This window comes from Cervus elaphus, chromosome 28 (assembly GCF_910594005.1).
Source record: "Cervus elaphus chromosome 28, mCerEla1.1, whole genome shotgun sequence".
Taxonomy (NCBI): domain Eukaryota; kingdom Metazoa; phylum Chordata; class Mammalia; order Artiodactyla; family Cervidae; genus Cervus; species Cervus elaphus.
The window spans coordinates 18,499,134-18,519,110 of NC_057842.1; the positions used below are offsets into that span (position 1 = coordinate 18,499,134).

Sequence of the window (19,977 nt, forward strand, 5' to 3'; positions counted from 1 at the left end):
GAGTTGGACCGTGAAGAAAGCTGAGTGCCAAAGAATTGATGCTTTTTAACTGTGGTGTTGGAGAAGACTCTTGAGAATCCCTTGGACAGCAAGGAGGTCTAACCAGTCCATCCTAAAGGAGATAAGTCCTGGGTGTTCATTGGAAGGACTGATGTTGAAGCTGAAACTCCAATATTTTGGCCACCTGATGTGAAGAACTGACTCATTAGAAAAGACCCTGATGTTGGGAAAGATTGAAGGCAGGAGGAGAAAGGGATGACAGAGGATGAGATGGTTAGATGGCATCACCGACTCAATGGACAGGAGTTTGGGTAAACTCCGGGAGTTGGTAATGGACAGGGAGGCCTGGCATGCTGTGGTTCATGGGGTCACAAAGAGTTGGACACGACTGAGTGACTGAACTGAACTGAATGAAGTAACGAAGATAGAAATAACAAAGAACAATGTATTTATTTTCCATTGCTTCCATGACAAATCACCAGAAAATTTAACAGTGCAGAACAACATTCATTTATTAGCTCAGAGCTCTGGGGTCAGAAATCTGGGTGTGGTGTAGTTCAGACAGGTCTTCTGTTTAGAGTCTCACAAGAATAAAATCAAGGTGTCAGCATGGTTGCATTCCTTACTGGAAGTTCTGGGAAAGAATCCACTTCCAAACATTTTCAGGTTGTTGGCAGAATCCAGTTTCTTGAAGTTGCAGGAGTGGGGTGCCTGTGTCTTTGTTGGGTTTCTGCTGGGAGGCTCTTAACTGCCTAAAGGGCTCTCTTTGATTCTTGCACAAGGCTCCTTACATCTCAATACCAGCATCAGTGCATTGAATCCTTCTCATACTTGGACTCTCTCTGACTTCTTTTCCTGCATCTTTCTTGCCTCCCATTGGAAAAAATTTCTCTGCTTTTAAGGATGCATGGGATTAAGTTAGGTCTACCTGAATGATCCAGGATAATCTCTCCAATTTCAGGTCCATAACCTTAATTACATCTGCAAATTCTCTTCACCTTATAGCAAAACATATTCATGGGAGCCAGAGATTAAGGTGTAGACATCTCTGGGGGCCGTTCTGCCTACCACTAATAGTAATAACAAAGAACAAGTGTATGGAATACTCCAGACTGAAATGATGGACTCAAGAAATTTAACTGAATCCCAGTGTTTTCTCTTCTTAGGAGAAACATTCCTGCTATGAGCCTGATTTCCTGATAACCAGATCTAGGACACATTGGTGATCTTTTGTCTGTCAATGTTTTGAATTAGCAGAAACCACTTTGAGCCATAGCTGAGTTTTCTCCTAATTACCTAAATTCCAAATTGGTTCGACTAATTTATTCTCATTTTTGTCCTAACATGCGTGAAATGCTGAGAAACCCAAGGTACAAGAGAAGTTTGTCTGGGGGTGTTGCGGGCAAGGAAATTCAAGCTGTGTATTACCTCATTACACTGAATTATGCAATTTCTCCACAAGACGAGATCAGCTCCTACAGTAAATAAAAAGAGCACCTGGGATGAAGGCGCATTAGAGAGAAAGCTGTCTGGCCTCTTCGGGAATGGAAAGAACAGAGTGGTCAACGACTCATCCCGTGGCACCACAAACAGACTTTCAAGAGATTGTGGAGGGGACAATGCCAAATTCATATGACAGACAGCTCTTTTAACGTTTGTACAGTGCCACTTATTCATCTGAGAAGGCAAAAGGAAATGCTTTCAACCCTGATCCCAGACACAGAGAGGAGCCCAGGTTCACGCCCCTCCCTGCCAAGAACAGAGTGCCACTCAACTTCATCTTGCCCATGAGATGAACCAGCCACCCAGGCCTGTAAATGACATCACATCTTGAGGGGTGAAGAAAATAAAACTGTGGGATTTTTTTTCTTAGCATGAAATGCATTCACAGTCCATTTCCACTGCAATGTCTGAGCACTAAGGTTAGCTGGGAAGAAAGATAAATAAAGAAGAAAATTTTTCAGTAGTTGATATTTGATTTGGGGAGGCAATCAAATTAAAAAATGTAGGCAGGAGTGTTTTGTGAATTTGAGGCAGAAAGATTTTTTTTTTTTTTTAAGATGGCTGCAATTACTATGCTCAATTCCAACTTGTTTATCTCATCAATGAGATGACTGACTCTGGAACAGCCTGACTTTCTCAGGATCATGTCCTTGCCCTATTCTAAGAACTGTCGAGGGTTATCTATTGCCCATTAGGGGGAAAAAGAAAGTTTAAATCTTTTAAATTTTCATTCAAGTCTTTTTCATCTTGATTCAGATTATCTTTAACATCAAATCACCAATTAACTACTGAACAGCTACTAAGGTCACTCAGATGGTAAAGAATCTGCTGCAACGTAAAAGACCCAGGTTCTATTCTTAGGTTAAGAAGATCCCCTGGGGAAAGGAATGGCAGCCCACTCCAGTATTCTTGCCTGGAGAATTCCATGGACAGAGGAGCCTGCTGGGCTACAATCCATGGGGTCACAAAGAGTTGGACACAACTGAGTGACTAACATTTTCACTTCATTTTTTCTCAGGTGCTGTGGGCATAGGCAGAATCACTAAATTTGTTTTATTTCTTGAAATATGTTCTATTTCCCACAGGAGCAATAACTCTATTTAATAAACTCATCTGCTTAACTATACTCTAAGCTGACCCTTGACTTTCCACCTTGGCATGTTTGTTCATGCCATCTCACTCCCCTAAAATGCTCTCCTCCTTCACTACCTCTTTCAAAACCTTATCCATCCTCCCAAGGCAGCTTGAACATTCTTTTAGGACGTTTCCCCAAACACTACTAGACCAGTGGTCCCCAACAAGAGCACATTTCCTTCTCAGGGGACATTTCCCAATGTCTGGGGACATTTTTGATGATCATAATGGGTGGAGGGTGCTACTGGTTCCCATAGGTAAAGGCCAGGGATAGTGCTAAACATCCTATAATGCACTGGTCAGCCCCATGACCAAGACTTCTCCAGCCCAGAATGTCAAGAATGCTTAGGGCAAGCCACGCTGTATGAGGATAAAGTCAAAGCTCCTCCTCTCAACTCCTATAACACAGAATGTGTGTTATATGCAAAATATATGCATTTAGCATATATTTTGTGTTCTTTTTCTACTTTCTCTGTCAGCATGTATACTTTTCCTAAGTGATTTGGAAGTTTGTACAAGAGAGGAACAACTTCATGGTGTTCAGCATGTCCTTCCATGTTTGATCTCATGCCTATAGCAGGCCCTGAAAAAACTCTACCGAGAACAGCATTAAAATACACTTTACATCTGCATCTCCATCCTTTCCCTGCAAATAGATTCATCAGTACCATTTTTCTAGATTCCGTATATGTGCATTAATATATGATACTTTTCTCTTTCTGACTTACTTCACTCTATAACAGGCTCTAGGTACACTGTGTGCTGTCCTTCGTTGCTCGGTCGTGTCCGACTCTGTGCAACCCCGTGGACTGTGCCTGCCAGGCTCTTCGGTCCATGGGGATTCTCCAGGCTCATGAGAAGCTGCCATGTAAGGCAGGGAGCCCAGCCTGGCACCCTGTGATGACATGGAGGGGTGGGGTGGGGGCTCAAGAGGGAAGGGATATATGTATAATTGTGGATGATTCATGTTGTTGTAAGACAGAAATCAACGCAACGCTGGAGAGCAATTTTCCTCCAATTAAAAACTAAATCTAAAAAAATACACTTTACCCTTCAGTACCAATGAGGACCCCCGCTTAGAGTTATCACTGCCATGTCTAACCAGCTCCAGCATCTTCAAGACTCCCTCATTTTTATGCTGTATCTTTAGCCCTCTCTGCTTTCATGAAGATAGGAAATCCCAATGACAAAAAAATGCCAGAATCCTAAACTGGTGAAAAGAGTTGGGCTCAAGTTGAAAAACCAGTGTTAAGTTTGGCACAATCCAAAGACATGGCCTTAAAGCTTTGTTTCATTTGATCATTCCTTTTCCCACATGCACACTCCATTACAGTACTCTGCTCTGCCTGTACAATCCCTCAAGACTGGAATAGAAAAGAGACAAAGTCAAGTTCAGGAGGCAATGGCCCCACTTTCAGCTGTGCCTGATGTAGGATGAAGTCTCCCCAGAGCAGGACAGGGTTAAAAGCTTTACATGCCCTCAGCACTGACGAGATTATCCTTCACCCTACTCTTGTCTGGAATTCAAAGTAAGTCCAATAGAGTTATAACTTCCTACATGGTGTCTGCCTCTACACTCGTGTTTTTAAAAAATATCTAATTCTTCAAACAAAACCTTTCTCTCTGTCTCTTAAATTCATATTCTCTCTGGCATGCACGCACACTCTCTCTTCTTATCTTTCCCTCTCTTTTCCTCTCTCTCTCTCCTGTTTTGACAGTGCCCTCAGCGTATGATTAGTCTTCCCAGAGGAAAATCAGCAATGATCAAAAGGAATGATCATTGTCTAACATCACTACCTTGACAAAGCTGAAAAATATTCTTTTTAAGAACAAATATTTCTATGAACACAAGATTAACCAAATAGGAAATATTTCTAAGATTCTATTCTATTGGGTGCCTGGCCTATCCTTATAACTAATCCAAAAGACTCTAGGGAGAAAGGAACCACATCTTCATTAAAGTTTTTACTAGATCAAGATTTTGAGTGGGGGGAGGGGAGGAAGTGATTTTGCTCCCAGATAGGGTTGCCACATTTAGCAGATGAAAATACTGGAGGACCAGTTAAATCTGAATTTCAGATAAAGAACAAAAGGGGCTTTTAAATAAGCACTTCATATGAAATTATTTATTTTCTCTCACAACAACTTTAAAAGATAGGTATGGGCTTTGCATGTGGCATTACTGGTAAAGAACCCACCTGATGATGCAGGAGATATAAGAACCGCGGGTTTGATCCTCAGGTCAGGAAGACCCCCTGGGGAGGGCATGGCAACCCACTCCAGTATTCTTGCCTGGAGAATCCCATGGACAGAGGAGCCTGGTGGGCTACAGTCCACAGGGTCACACGGAGTCGGACACGACTGAAATATCTTAGCACACACACAGTATGTATGGATGGAGTTTCAAAAGGCTAAATAGATTTCCTCAGACTCAAAGCTGACAAGAAAGGGATTTGAATCCAGGTCTGACTTCAGAGTCCAGTGGCTTGAAAATTCTATTTACCAAGTCAAAACATACTCCTCGATGTCATCAGAATAAAGTTTTTAATATAAGTATGTCCCATTCAGAAAAACATATTCAAAAATTATTCATTTTCTCATCCAATGTTCAGGTCTTACTGTTCTTGCTGTTTTTGTTCAGTCGCTCAGTCGTGTCTGAGTCTTTGCGACCCCATGGACTGTAGCACGCCAGGCTTCCGTGTCCTTCACCATCTCCCGGAGCTTGCTCAAACTCATGTCCATTGAGTCGGTGATCCCATCCAACCACCTCATCCTCTGTCATCCCCTTCTCCTCCTGCCCTCCATCTTTCCCAGCATCAGGGTCTTTTCTACTAAATCGGCCCTTTGCATCAGGTAGCCAAAATATTGGAGCTTCAGCTTCAGAATCAGTCCTTCCAATGAAACCAGCATCCTGTATTTTAGCTGATTAACCCTCTGCAGGGGACATTTGGCAAAGTCTAGAGATAGTTTTGGGTGTCAAGACTAGGGAGGATGGGGCTTCCCAGGTGGCACAGTGGTAAAGAATCTGCCTGCCAATACAGGGGATACGGGTTCAATCCTGAGTCCAAGAAGATCCGACATGCTACAGAGCAGCTAGGCCCATGCTCCACAACTCCTGGGCCTGGGAACTGTAACTACTGAAGCCTGCATGCCCCGGACCCTGCTTTCTGCTGCAAGAGAAGACGCTGCAATGAGAAGTCCTCGCGCTGCAACCAGACAGTGGCCCACGTTCACCGCAGCTAGAGAAAACCCTGCATGGTGACAAAGACCCAGTACAGCCAAAATAAATAAAATATTTTTTTAAAAAAAGACTAGGAAGAATGGGGTCTTCCCTGGAGGTCCAGTGGTTATGATTTCATGCTTTCACTGCAGGAGGTACAGGTTCCCTCCCTGGTCGGATAACTAAGATCCCACATGGAGTGCTGTGTGGACCCCAAAAAATTAGTTAAAAAAAAAATAAGGAGTATGCCACTGGCATGGGCTGCTAAACATCCTACAATGCATAGGACAGCCCACCACAACAAAGAATTGTCTAGTCCAAAACGGCAGCAGAGTCAAGCTAGAAAAATTCCAATCTAGAATCACCTTTCAGAACATCTAATCTGCCCTCTTCTTTTAGCGTGAGAGGAACAGAAGACCCAGGGGACTTCAAGACGCAAGCTCTAAGCCTCACCACTAATTACTTGCAAAGTTGGTCAACTTGGAGGCACAGCCAGAACACTAGTTCCATTTCTGTGTGGCCCGGAAATGTTACCTACTAAAGCAGATACACTGAAGCCTTCCAAGTGTATTCCTTCAGGCTTCTCCATTAGAGAACACCAGTCAAGCCCCTGGGTGGCCTCTGGCTGGGAGGAAAAGGAGGTATAGGGCTTGGGACGAAATTTTTGTTCAAATATTTTTCCAGATCTTTTTCCCCAAACTTAATTTTATTTATAGGAAAGGAAGGGATGAGTGAAAATTCTGGCTTGGAATGAGTTACAATTGTGCCTCTTCCCTCCCCACCCCCACTCTCACTTTTTCTTTGACCTACAAAGGTACATTGTCTGAGTCTTGGAGAGAGCTTAACTTTCCTTTTTCAAGATCTCTCTGCTCTTGGATGAGGGGAAATGGCTTAAATGGAAAGCAACCCAAAGAAGATATTAAGCATTACAAAGGGAAAATGAGGTTATTGATGAAACATACTAGAGATTATTTGGGGGGTGGCCAGATGTCAGAAGCCTGTGGAATAACACGAAGCGGTGTACTGAAAATGTATTCAGACGTCAATTCTTGCCACATAAGGTTTGCCTGGAGGCCCCAAAGCAAGCAGCATGGCTCATCTAAGTGCAGAGCCGGCCAAGATAATCCAATGACCTAAGAATCTAATGACACTATACTCTGTCTCTGATCCTGCTTGGTTGTATTTTAACAGACCAATTTTTATTGCTTCTCTTCTGTGAGTGTCTGTGATGATTCCCCGCCACTGGCTTACTGAAAAGTTTTTTCTTAAATTATGACTTGAGGTTTCTCGAATGCAGTTTTTCAAAATGTTCATTCAGCATGTTATTAATTATTAATATGATTTTTTGGCAGGTTTGAAGAGGAGTAATTGCTTTAACCACATCATCTAACTAAGGAAATACTCAGCTCACTAAAAGAACTTTTACATGAAACATAAAAATGAATTTAAGAAAGACATATCCTATTGGAGATTTGGGGGAGTTTCTCACTTCCTTCCCAGTCTGCTCAGCTCGTTGTCAAGCTTGCAAACGAAAGTTTAAAACTTCGCATTATCCTTGCCCTTTCCAGCCCTGGTATAACTAACTTCTGAATCAACTGCTTTTTAAAATACTCTTGGAGTTCTTCAATTCTTCCTTCTCTAGAAATCTTCCAGCAAACAAAATAAAGCACCCTTGGAGCCTTCACTCTGTCATTGTTGTTTATATTAACATCCACATTCCCTGTGTGCCCTGCTTAGTCGCTTCAAATGTGTCCACCTCTTTGAAGACTATCCATGGACTGTAGCCCGCCAGGCTCCTCTGTCCATGGGATTCTCCAGGTGAACCTAGAACCTATTATACAGCATGAAGTAAATCAGAAAGAGAAAAATAAATACCACATTCTAATGCATATATACGGAATCTAGAAAAATGGTCCTGAAGAATTTATTTGCAGGGCAGCAATGGAGAAACAGAGAATAGACTTGTGGACATGGGGAGAGGGGAGGAGAGGGTGAGATGTATGGAAACAGTAACATGGAAACTTACATGACCACATGTAAAATAGATAGCCAACGGGAATTTGCTGTCTGGCTCAGGAAACTCAAACAGGGGCTCTGTATCAACCTAGGGGGTGGGATGGGGAGGGAGAGGGGAGGGAGGTTCAAAACAGAGGGGATATATGTATACCTATGGCTGATTCATGTTGAGGTTTGACAGAAAACAACAAAATTCTGTAAAGCAATTATACTTCAATAAAAATAAATAAATAAATTATTTTAAAAAAAAAAAGAATACTGGAGTGGGTTGCCATGCCCTCCTCCAGGGGATCTTCCCCACCCAGGAACTGAATCTTGTCTCCTGTGTCTGCTGCATTGCTGACAGTCTTTACCCAATGAGCCACCTGGGAAGCTCCCCATATTTCCTTACAGACACATAATTTCCTGTTCCTTTTTTCACTAGGGTGCATTTTAATAGGATGCATTTCAATGGCAGCCTTGCAATTGTCAGATGTTTCCTGTCTCTTAATATTTAGCTTACCTGTACACTTTGCATCCCCAAGAGAAATAGAAGATAATTTTCAGACTCCCCAAGATAGTTATGCATTTCCTAGAAGTCAACTTTCCCAAATATTTACATTAACTCCAATCAAATGTTATTTTGAGAAAGTAAATGCTACTGACTTGTGGTTCTAATTTTCATCTTATTTGGGAAACACTTGGGTCCCACCCAATACAGCCAGTGGAGAAGGCAGTGACCCTATGAGTAGGAGCCCCCAATATTGCTTCTGCCAGTGGTTCTGGACCTAAAAGACAATAGGAAATCTCCCCAGCCCAACAGATTAAACCATGTCTAATAACTCTCTGCTAAGAATCACAAGTATCTGTTGCATCCCCACAACTTTAACCTTTTTCAAAGAATATGAGGTACCATCAAGTTAAGTAGAATTGTCATACCTCTTTGCTATACAGCAAATATATAAAGATTTTAAAGAGATTAAATTATTTCCCTAGAACTTAATACCTTTTGGAGAAAGCCACCATTTCTGCCATTCTAAAGACACTCAACTCCTAAACACTTTTTTGATGACTTAAGATCATTTCAAGTACATTTATATATTTTAAAAAAGAAACAATGCCCTGAGGAAAATCTGTCATGTCGTAAGCAAACAGTTGAATTTTGTTCAGGAGTAACATTAGATATTAAATTACTTCTGAAGTTGAGAATTCGGTATCAACAAATTATTTTACAAAGCAAATACCTTAGAATTTCAGCTATCTTAAAGGGAAGTAATTATCAGAATAATTGATAATGATTTTCATTTTCCAGTAAGGCTTGACTCAGCACCAAAATGAAAAGTTCTTTCCAAAATGAGAATTCATCATCTATTTCTGAGATGCCACTTTGAACCCCAGAAAATAACTTTGTTTTTATACACGTCATCTCAGAAGATAACGAAGGCCATATGGCCAAATTCAGTATACTGAAATTCATAGACTGAGCTTTTCTGCATATTAAAAAATAAAATCATTGAATTAGAATACTTGTTAGCTTTTTAATTTTCCAGCTTTTTTGGCACATGATTTATTTATAAGAGAGATAAGACACGTTGATAAAAATAGAACCAGTCCAAACAAGCTGATTTATGAAGAATTATTTAGTACTTTCAAGTTTTTCTGTGGCCAAGACGTTGGGTATATAACTCACACAGTGTTTACTGTAATAGCTGCCCCCACCTCCTTTTCTGTCTGAACTTTCAACTTTGTTAGTCATCTCAACAAATCTAATTCCAGTAAATTAGATCTCTCCTACTCTTTGTTTTTTGATTTGTGGTTTTTTTTTTATCTCTTCAATTCCTCTGCCCATTTTTAAAATATTTATTTATTTTTGGCTGCATCGAGTCTTAATTGATGGCACATGGGCTCTCTAGCTGTGGCCCGAGGACTCTGTAGGTTGTGGTGCATGAGCTTTCTTGCTCTGTGGCATGTAGGATCTTAGTTCCCTGACCAAGAATTGAACCCATGTCCCCACCATTGGAAGGCAGATTCTTAACCACTGGACCACCAGGGAAGTTCCCCTCTCCTATTCTTTGAATCTAGTTTTTAGAGAACTTCAACCCACCAAAAATTTATAATAATAATAGTTAACACATACAGCCCTACTATGCCCTAGGCATTGCCCCAAGCTAAATGCATGATGATCAGAGCTAGCTTATAAAGTGGTGCCATTACACAGATGAGGAATCTGAGGCACAGAGAAGTTAAGTCCTTTGTGTAATATTGCTGCTGCTAGAAGCCCAGGGAGTTGGGTTCCAAAGTCCATTGTTTTACTGCCTTACCTAACATCATAGACATATGACAACATAACATATGACAAGCCCAGAAAACATATTAAAAAACAGAGACATTACTTTGCCAACAAAGGTCCATATATTCAAAGCTCTGGTTTTTCCAGTAGTTATGTATGGTTGTGAGAGTTGAACCATAATGAAGGCTAAGCGCCAAACAATTGATACTTACAAACTGTGGTGTTGGAGTAGACTCTTGAGAGTCCCTTGGACTGCAAGGGGATCCAACCAGTCAATCCTAAAGGAAATCAGTCCGGAATATTCATTGGAAGGAATGATGCTGAAGCTGAAGCTACAGCTTCAGCTGAGGTGAAGGGCCTTTGACCACCTGACGCAAAGAGCTGACTCATTAGAAAGAACCCTGATGCTGGGGAAGACAAGGCAGGAGGAGAAGGGGATGACAGAGGACGAGATGTTTGGATGGCATCACTGACTAAATGGACATGAGTTTGAGCAAGCTCCAGGAGATGGTAAAGAACAGGGAAGCCTGGCATGCTACAGTCCATGAGGTCACAAAGAGTTAGACACGACTATCTAAACAAAAACAACAACATAACAAAAGAATATTTATTGACTTGGACCTAGAATTTTCCCTTTGTTTAAAATTATGTTTACATATAATGGGATCATAATTTTTTTAAACTCAACACAACATTATGAATATTTTTCAAAGCCTTCATAGAACAAAGAGAAAAACTACATCTATTATTCTTAAAGCACAGAGCCAACTGAGAAGCTTGTCCTGATTGGGATATCATTTCCCTCAGGAAACTTGCAGTCTGAGACACATGGTATAATAGGAGTCATGACCGGACTAGAATTTGATTCTAGATCCTAGGGGCATGGGCAATTATTTAATTTCTCTGGACCCCTTTTATTCTCTGATTTTCTAAAATAAGGGTAAATGAGGTAATCTGCAGATTCTTTGCACTGAGGCAACTGGACACACACACTGGAAAACAAGCAGTGAGGAATTCTTACTGAGCATCGCATTAGCAAGGGTGAAGTGTGTGCATGTGACAGGCGGGCTTTTTGGAAGAGAGGACGGGGTGTGAATGATCAGGTAGGGTAACAGAAGGCAGAAGGCGCCTGTGTGAACTTTGAGGGGGCAGTGGGGGACAGTGGCTTGTGCAGAGGCATGGCGGCCCCAGAGGCAATCAGGACGTGATGAGCTGTCGGCAGTGCGCCTTCCCAATCTGTGCCTCTTTACCTCTCTGCCTGCACCCTCAGCCTCCTCGTTCACGCCCCACATTTGGCACAATCCTTCCTGTCGCTTCTCTTTCTCACCCCACCACTGTGAAGCCCACAAGGACCTGCCCTTTCTGAGTATCTCATTTCTTCAGGGCCCAGCTCCAGATACATTACGATCAGAAGTGATGGTTGAAACATTTAACCACCAATCAGAACGATGCCAGCTACAGGGCTGAAGTGAGGTTTGGAGGCTCCCTGCGGCATGAGTTTGAATGCTCTTGTTTCTGGATTGTAGAGAGGCCCAGAGACTCCCAGGGGAGGGCCTCGCAGCTGCAATGGCAGGGTCACCAGCCAAATGGGAGCTCACTGGCTCCGTCAGAACAGACAGCAGCTGTAAACAATCAGTTCACCCATCCTGGCACGTACCAACTTAGTATAAACTCTGCCAAGAACAAAAATAATTGAAAAGAAGATTACATCTTTATCAGTTAAGTCGCATATACGCAAGCATACATCTGTGTGTGCGTGTGTATATGTGCATACACAGACCAGCAGACATGGATATATATAGCTGTGCACAGCACCTGCTTCAAAAAATCCCCTTCTGCCCTCACTCTAAACTCTAGAAAATTCTCTCTGAAACTCAAGCCTAGCCTACTATCCAGGCTCCGTTTTCACTCCACTGTCACCCTGGCTATCCGGGGTGCTCATGGGGGAGAGTTTCATACCAGTGGCCACCACCCCTTTATTCGCTCCTCCTTTCTAGTAACATGGGTGGCATTTCCTCTTCTCCTCCACCTCCGTCGGGACCACAGCAGCTCTAGAGTCATCTAGGTGGTGAGAGGAGGCTTCAGGAGAGGGGGCTACTGGGTGGGGGAGGGTTAAAGACAGTGGCTATTCAAACTTTTGGTTAGTTTCCATTGTCATATGACCTCAGCTGTATGTGAGAGTTTCACTGTGGCAACAGAATAAAAGATGAGGACATTGTGGGACTTCCCTGGTGGTCCAGTAGTTAAGATCCTGTACTTCCACTGGATGAGCTGTGGGTTTGACCCTTGGTAGGGAAACTAAGATCTCACATGACCTATAGGGTGGCAAAACAAACAAACAAAATGAGAACATTGTATGTGAGAAAAGTGCCATCAAAATATTTAATGTATGGTACAGAGTAAGGGCTTCCCAGGTGGCGCTAGTGATAAAGAACCTGCCTGCCAAGGGCAGGGTTGGAAGATCCCCTAGAGAAGGAAATGACAACCCACTCCAGTATTCTTGCCTGGGAAATCCTATGGACAGAGGAGCCTAGTGAGCTACAGTCCACAGGGTCACAGACTTGAACATGACTGCCCACACACACACATCCAATATGCAAAATAAGCAACTAATCATCTTGTTCTATTATAACCTAACTGGCCACAGTGTGTATGGATTTTAAGTGTGGGGAGGGTTAGGGGGTGAGCCTAAAGAGAAAAAAAAAAAAAAGAGTTAACTAATTATGCTCAAGTATAAATTTAGTAAACATATTTTTAACATAAATATCTAGTTGGGGATTATGCAATTAAGAAAGCAAATCAGCTGAAAATAAACATACTGAAAGAGTTCCCTATGTTAACTTATGATTCTTCTAAAACTTCCAAAACTTAAACAGCTTTCTGGGTATCATTAAACAAGGATCCTTGTGTATAACATGGGCCACTATGATATATTTGATTTAGGAAACAGCCAAAAAACGAGTCTTAACAAAAGAGAAACATTAGTAAAAGCAATTATGAGTTAAACCCAGAATAAACTCTCTAATGTTTATCTTAGTTTATTCATATTAATTCCTTTAGCTCTCATGACTCTTACTGAGAGTTGATGAACTTTTTCTTATTTTATTTCCTTATCCAGAGATGTTTATAAATGGCCACACTTCTGAAAGAAGGTGCTAATTGAGTTGTTCATGTTAGGACTGGTGAGTATTTATTTAACAACGAACTGGAGATAAAAGCAAAGTGGAGAAAGAGGAGGACAGCTGAAAAAGCTGCTGTGCTTCTGTGTTTTTTTTTTAAAATCCATGTTTTATCAATTAAAGCTACAGAAAACTATCTTGAGGCCTAAATATTTAAAAGGAAATATTATGCTTCATAGAGGTCATTCTGGCATAGATGATGGACTGTTCCATGTCTGCCCTTAAGAATCCAAGACATCAGACTTTTGATGTTATCCTTTTAAGGTTATAAGACTCCACAGTTTTGATTAACTCAGGCCTGATGCTCAAATACTTACCTTTAATTATTTCATTCTTTTAAATTAACGGCAAGATTTTCTACCCTATGACTTAAAAAAATTATTTATGCTACAATGATAAATACAATATACTTAAAGTACAGTAATTTGGGTTTAACTGCTAAAAATATTATGAGACTGGGAGGAAAAAAATACCAGTATATATCCTAGTATGGCATCAACATTAACAATAATAACAACAACAAAAAACCGCTTAAGTGCTTTCTGCAAAAATCACAGAAAAACCCTGTGCCCTAGAGGGCACATCTCCGTGCCGGTACATCCCCACCTGTATGGAAACGTTTCCTTTTTTAAAGCTGAAATTAAGGCCTGGATATTTTGCGAATGTTTGCAAAGCAAAATTTATGGACGGGTCTTCTCCTAGCTCTTGCTAAGATCAAAATGATGACATTTTCATCCCGTCTCACAGCTGACAAATTCTCACCTTCTGATATACAAAAATTTGCAGTTAGTTCATTAACAGAGAATATATTTCCTTGCCTATCAGTAACACCATTTCCCTCCCAGATTGTTCTCCCAATCAGGATGTGCTTATCCAGTAGCTTATTCAACTACTTTAACAGACATCCTAAATCCTGGGATGTCTGAAACCCAGTTTCTGGTCTTTCCCTTAAGCTGCTCCTCCTCAGCTTTCCCTGGCTCTGTGAATGGCATCTCCATCTTTCTGGTCGCTAGGCTGAAAACTCTGGAATCCTCACTGACCACTCCCTTTCTCCAATATCCACTTCTAACTCATCCAGACATTTACTGTTGTACTTACACAGTATGTCAGGGTCTGACCACTTCTTACCACTACCTCCCTAGACCCAGCCACCATCAGCTTCCCCCCAACCCCACCTCAAATATTGCAACAGCCTCCAACTGGTCTTTCTGCTACTGTCCTTGTACCACTGCAGCGTCTTCTTGACACAGAAGCTACATTGAATCTTTTAAAACTTTTCAGATCATGTTCCTTCTCTGGTCCAACCATCTGGGAGTCAAAGGTCTTACAATGGCCTGCAAGACCCTATCGATCTGTTCATTTGTTACCTCTCAGACCCCTTCTCCAGCTACCCTCTCACTCCAGCCACTTATCTTGGTATTTCTCAAACATGACTCTCATGCCCCCAACACAGGCCTGTGCCCTAGTATTCTCTCTGCCTGGAACACTCTTTGCCCAAATATTCATTTACCTTACTCCATGCCTCTTTCAAGCCTTTACCCAAATGTCACCTTCTCAGTGAGACATACCCTGACCACCCTATTTAAAATTTGTAATCCATATTTCTCTACCTACACCCAGCACTTCTGATTCCTCTTACTCTGCTTTATATTTTATTTTTCATAACATTTATCACCTTAAAACTTGTGGTATGATTTACTTATTTATTATGCTTATTATTTATACTACCCCACCCCCCACATGCTGGCATATAAGTTCCACTAGGAAAGTGCTATTTGTCTGCTTAGATTACTCATATATCCCAAGAACTTGAAGCAGTAACTAGTACATGGCAGATATTTGATAAATATTGAATTCATCAGCAGATGAATGAATGCTATGCTTTATCAAATTCACCAGTATTCTTCATATCTCTATTCATTCATGCATTCTTTTACCAAAAACGTCATCAATCACCCAGTGCATGCGTGGGTGCATACTAAGTTGCTTCAGTCATGTCCAACTGCTTGCAATCCTATGGATCTTAGCCCAGACCAGGCTCCTTTGTTCATGGGATTCTCCAGACATGAATACTGAAGTAGGTTGCCATGCCCTCCTCCGGAGGATCTTCCCCACCCATGGATAGAACCCAGTCTCTTATGTTGCCCACATTGGCAGGCAGGTTCTTTACCATCAGCACCACCTGGGAAGACCCAAGCACCCAGGACCTAGTCTATATTTAGTGCGTATCCATACTCCACTTTCCCCTTAGACAATCAAAACTCTGTGATCACATTTGATATACTAATCTACAGAGATAAAACTATTGGAATGGAAAGAATCTAAATGAAGAGGTTTTCTAGCTCAGCATTGTCCAATGGCACATTCTGTGATGACAAAGATGGTCTATATCTGTGCTGTCTGCTGCAGTAGCCACTAGTCACATGGACTTAAGCACTTGACATGCAAGTGTATGGTATAACTAAAGAACTGAATTTTTATTTTGTGTTACGTAATTTAAATGTAAACAGCCACGTGTGGCTAATGGGTCTTACAGTGGGCAGCACAGCCCTATTTCATCCCTCTGACTCCACCTAGAACTTTCCCTAAGATACCCAAGGCAGGTAGTTAGCTCCACTACTTTCTTTCTCTCATAAAAGATGACTAACAATTAGTTACTATCACATATCATTTCTATGATTGATAAATGTCTCTCCTTTCACAATTATCATTATTTTGTCAACTGAGTTTTGATAATATGTGAATCAATTTATAAAATAGGAAAACTTCAGGATTTACCCTCTGAACCCAATAGCACATTTTATCTACTTCGCTATTTGCATGACATAATTTAATTTTCTAACTTTATTTTACAGCTTTACCAAGGTATTGTAATTGATGTACATTTAACTGTGCATATTTCAAGGTAAGAATTTGATGAGTTTTGACATACGTATACACCCAGGGAACCATCACCATAGTTATTTTAAAATTCAAACGACCAGCACCAGTGCTGACCCACAGGACATCACTGTGTACACTGGAGGAAAGGGCACATTTTCTCTGCCAGGAAACATAGTACAGTGAAAAGCAGTCAGCTCAACTTCAGCTCTCATCAACCTTCTTAGTCAGAGCCTTCATACAGTGAACAACACACACAACCATAAATGGCAGTCCTGAAAACTGGTCTCTTAAACTTATATTTAAAACATCCTCCTAATGTTTTAAAAAGTATGCTGGTTTCCATTTCAAGGTGACAGAATGGAAATAGATTGTAGCCTGTTCTTCTCACTGCAAACTCTTAAGATTTTAGAAAGGATTTTTTAATCCATAGAACTGGAAAATAGTATCAACCTTTGGAGGATCATAAACTTTGAGAAAACACTGGAAGACAGAAAGCAGATGGGATTAGAATGAAGATTTAAAACCACAGCTTAAAACAAGAATAGGAGAGTGCTACCAAAAATGTTAGGAATGAATAGCAAAGACGAGGGAGTTTGGGGACAGCAGACACTGTGACTATCAGAGGACAGTAGCACAAATAGTCAGGAAGATTGGACTGTGCACACCCCCTCTACCCACCCAGGCTACTATTGAGTCAAAGAGCAGAAACAAGAATTGCTACCTTCAGCTAAAAGCAATGAGTATGGGAAATTAGGTCAAAGAAGCAAAGCACCATCTTGGATGTCCTGGATGGCTGCAGCTACCCAAGAGGATGGAGCCACCCCCTCACCTATCAGAAGCTGGCCTCTGAGGTACTTCACCCAGTGCTAGCCTTACACCTCCTACATACTCTTGAAAACAGACTGATTTCAGATTTCCAGCATCAAGTCTTACCCCTGTGTCTAAGCAGCTGCAGGTATACACAGAATGGACTGCCCAAACTGGAGTCTCAACCACAGGAACAAACACTCAGGAATAATTAAGCATTAGAAGAAGGCCAATATCATTAAAAAGAAATGAGTTCTTTGTTTTGAAAAAAAGGGAAGAACTTACATAAAGGAATCAAATTAATAAAGAAGTCATAATAAAACTTTAGAGTATCCATAAGGATATTTGTTTAGTCCCTAAGCTCTGTCTGACTTTTTTGGGACCTTATGGACTGTAACCTGTCAGGCTTCTCTTTGAGGATATTAAATCCATAGAAAATGAATAATTAGAAATAACTGAACAGCTTTTAAAATTTTGATCATTGAAATAGAATACTCAATAGGAGTCAAAGAATGGACAGGGTTCAAGAACAAATTTCTTAACTATAATATTAAGTTCTTTCAGAATGCATAAAAAGGTGATGAAGGGGCACAATATAAAATAAAAATTAGGAATCATGTAAAATAGACCCAAACATCCAATCACTCATCTAAGAGATATTAGAAGTAGTAAAGTAATATATACATTAGTCACATCTTAAGGATTAGCCAAGCACTGAGTAAGATAAACTTTTAAAACTCACACCTAGACATTGTATTAACACTTCAGAAGACTGAGAATAAAGGAAAGAAATCCTAAAATCTGTAAGAAAGAAAAAAAAAAATGCTCTACAGAGAATCTTCTTAACAATGGGGGGAAAAAGGTTAAACCTACAATTTTATACCCAACCAAACTATCATTTAAGTATGGCTATGGAACATGAAGGAATCAGTAAGTTTGCCATTTATAATAACTCTTTGAAATAATTATCCCCTTTAAAATAAAAATAAATATAGTACTAAGGAAGCAATGGTGAACAAAGAAATCCCTATTGTTAATCCTAGTGAAGTTCTGATTTAAATTTAAAAAAAAAAAGACAATTTTTACCATAACAGTGTAGACCTAAAAGTCCAAATAATGTCAACATGGGAGAAATGATAATGAAAGGAAATGCTTCAAATAAAATTGAGGTATACAGAGATTTCATTTTGTTCACTGAATAGAGACACTGATAAACTCTAGATATTAATAGAAAATATATTAAGTTGAATGCTTTTAAAAATTGAATAGCAATTACTAGAAAAACAAATATAATTTTTACACTATCAGGAAAAAATGTATAAGATTATTAAATCACCACAAAGAAAGGAAGAAAAAAACTGAAAACATTATTCAAATATAAAATCTAAGTTTACCAGGCCCACAAATTTTGCAGGCAATTATTACCAACCCTTTAAAAAATAGAAATTCATATTTTGCATAAACAAGAATGGAAAAATATGAGAAGCCACTAACCTATTTAAGTACGGGTCATAAGCTTATCCAAAATTCAAAGTAAGATCATATAATGAAAGAAAAATATAAACTAATATCAAAACATGGATGCAGAAAAGCTAAATAAAATATTACAAATGTAAATTCATCAATCCATTAAAAGAATAGTGCATTAGTATCAGACAAGTTTTATTCCAGGAATGCAAAGATAGATTTTTCTAATAATGAACAACCATTGTAATTCACTAGCTTAGTCACATGATTTAGAAAAAAAATAATTTCAGTGATGCTCCAAAGATTCAAGTGTATAAATAAAAATGTATATAGATGCATATATATGTATAAATATAGTTGTATGTGTGTGCACATGCATGTTGTGTGTCTGTGTGTATGAAAACTAAGAACAAAGCAAAACTTTTTTAATTTGATCAAAGGTATCTACCTGAAAATATAGCAAACATGAGACTAACTAGAAATATTGTCTTTAAGCTCAGGGACAAAACACGAATGCTATTACTACTGTTCAATATCAAACTGGACATCCTAGCCAATGGAATAAAATAAGTAAAACCATAGTAGGTGGTATAAATATTGGAAAGTAAGAGAGAAACTACTATTAGTTATAAAGGACATGATAATCTAGCTAGAAAACTAAAGGTGCTTAGATGAAAAATTACTGTAACCAAGAAGGAAGTTCAATTAAATGGAAAGATACAAAATCAACATTTAAAAAAATTAACTACTTTTCTATACTATTGGCATCAATGCTTTTCAAAATGTAAGTGTGGAGGGGGCAATCACATTCCCAATAGCAACAGAAATTAAATTATAAGGTCCTTGGGAATAAGCTTAATGGAAATAATTAAAGCCTCTATGGCTCAGATGGTAAAGAATCTGCCTGCATTGAGGGAGGCCTGGGTTTGATACCTGGGTTGGAAAGATCCCCTGGAGGAAGGCATGGCAACCCACTCCAGTATTCTTGCCTGGAGAATCCCCATGGACAGATGAGCCTGGAAGGCTACAGTCCATAGATTCACAAAGAGTTGGACACAACTAAGTAGCTAAGCGCAACACATGAAAATAATTACAAAACTTAATAGAAAAAATATAAAGTTGCCTGAATAAGGGAGGAAATTTACCACATTCATGGATGAAAATCTCAATGTTTTTAAAATATAAACTTTTTCAAATGTATATATAATTTCAATGCAATCCTATTCAAAATCCAACTAGAATTTTTATGAAGTTCTAAAATTTATATAGAAGATTGTATGAACAATGATAACTAAAGTTATTTTTTAAAAAAAGAAACACCACGAAAAGCAACTTGCTCTAATACTGGGTTGGACAAAAAGTTAGTTCAATTTTTTTCCCCAAGATGGCTCCAGTAGCAGTGAGTTGTCTTTAACTTCATTCAAAACTAATTTTGTTAGATTCTATCATGATAGCTGCACTGAAAGAAAAATTATCAAAATTGGTGAATTTTTTTTTTT

The 19,977-nt window shown here is 39.8% G+C and overlaps 1 protein-coding gene across 4 annotated transcripts in view; it reads right to left on the reverse strand.

Annotated features, from left to right (window-relative positions):
- Positions 1–19,977, reverse strand: part of FILIP1 (filamin A interacting protein 1) — a 215,525-nt gene that overhangs the window by 158,962 nt on the left and 36,586 nt on the right. The window lies entirely within an intron of this gene.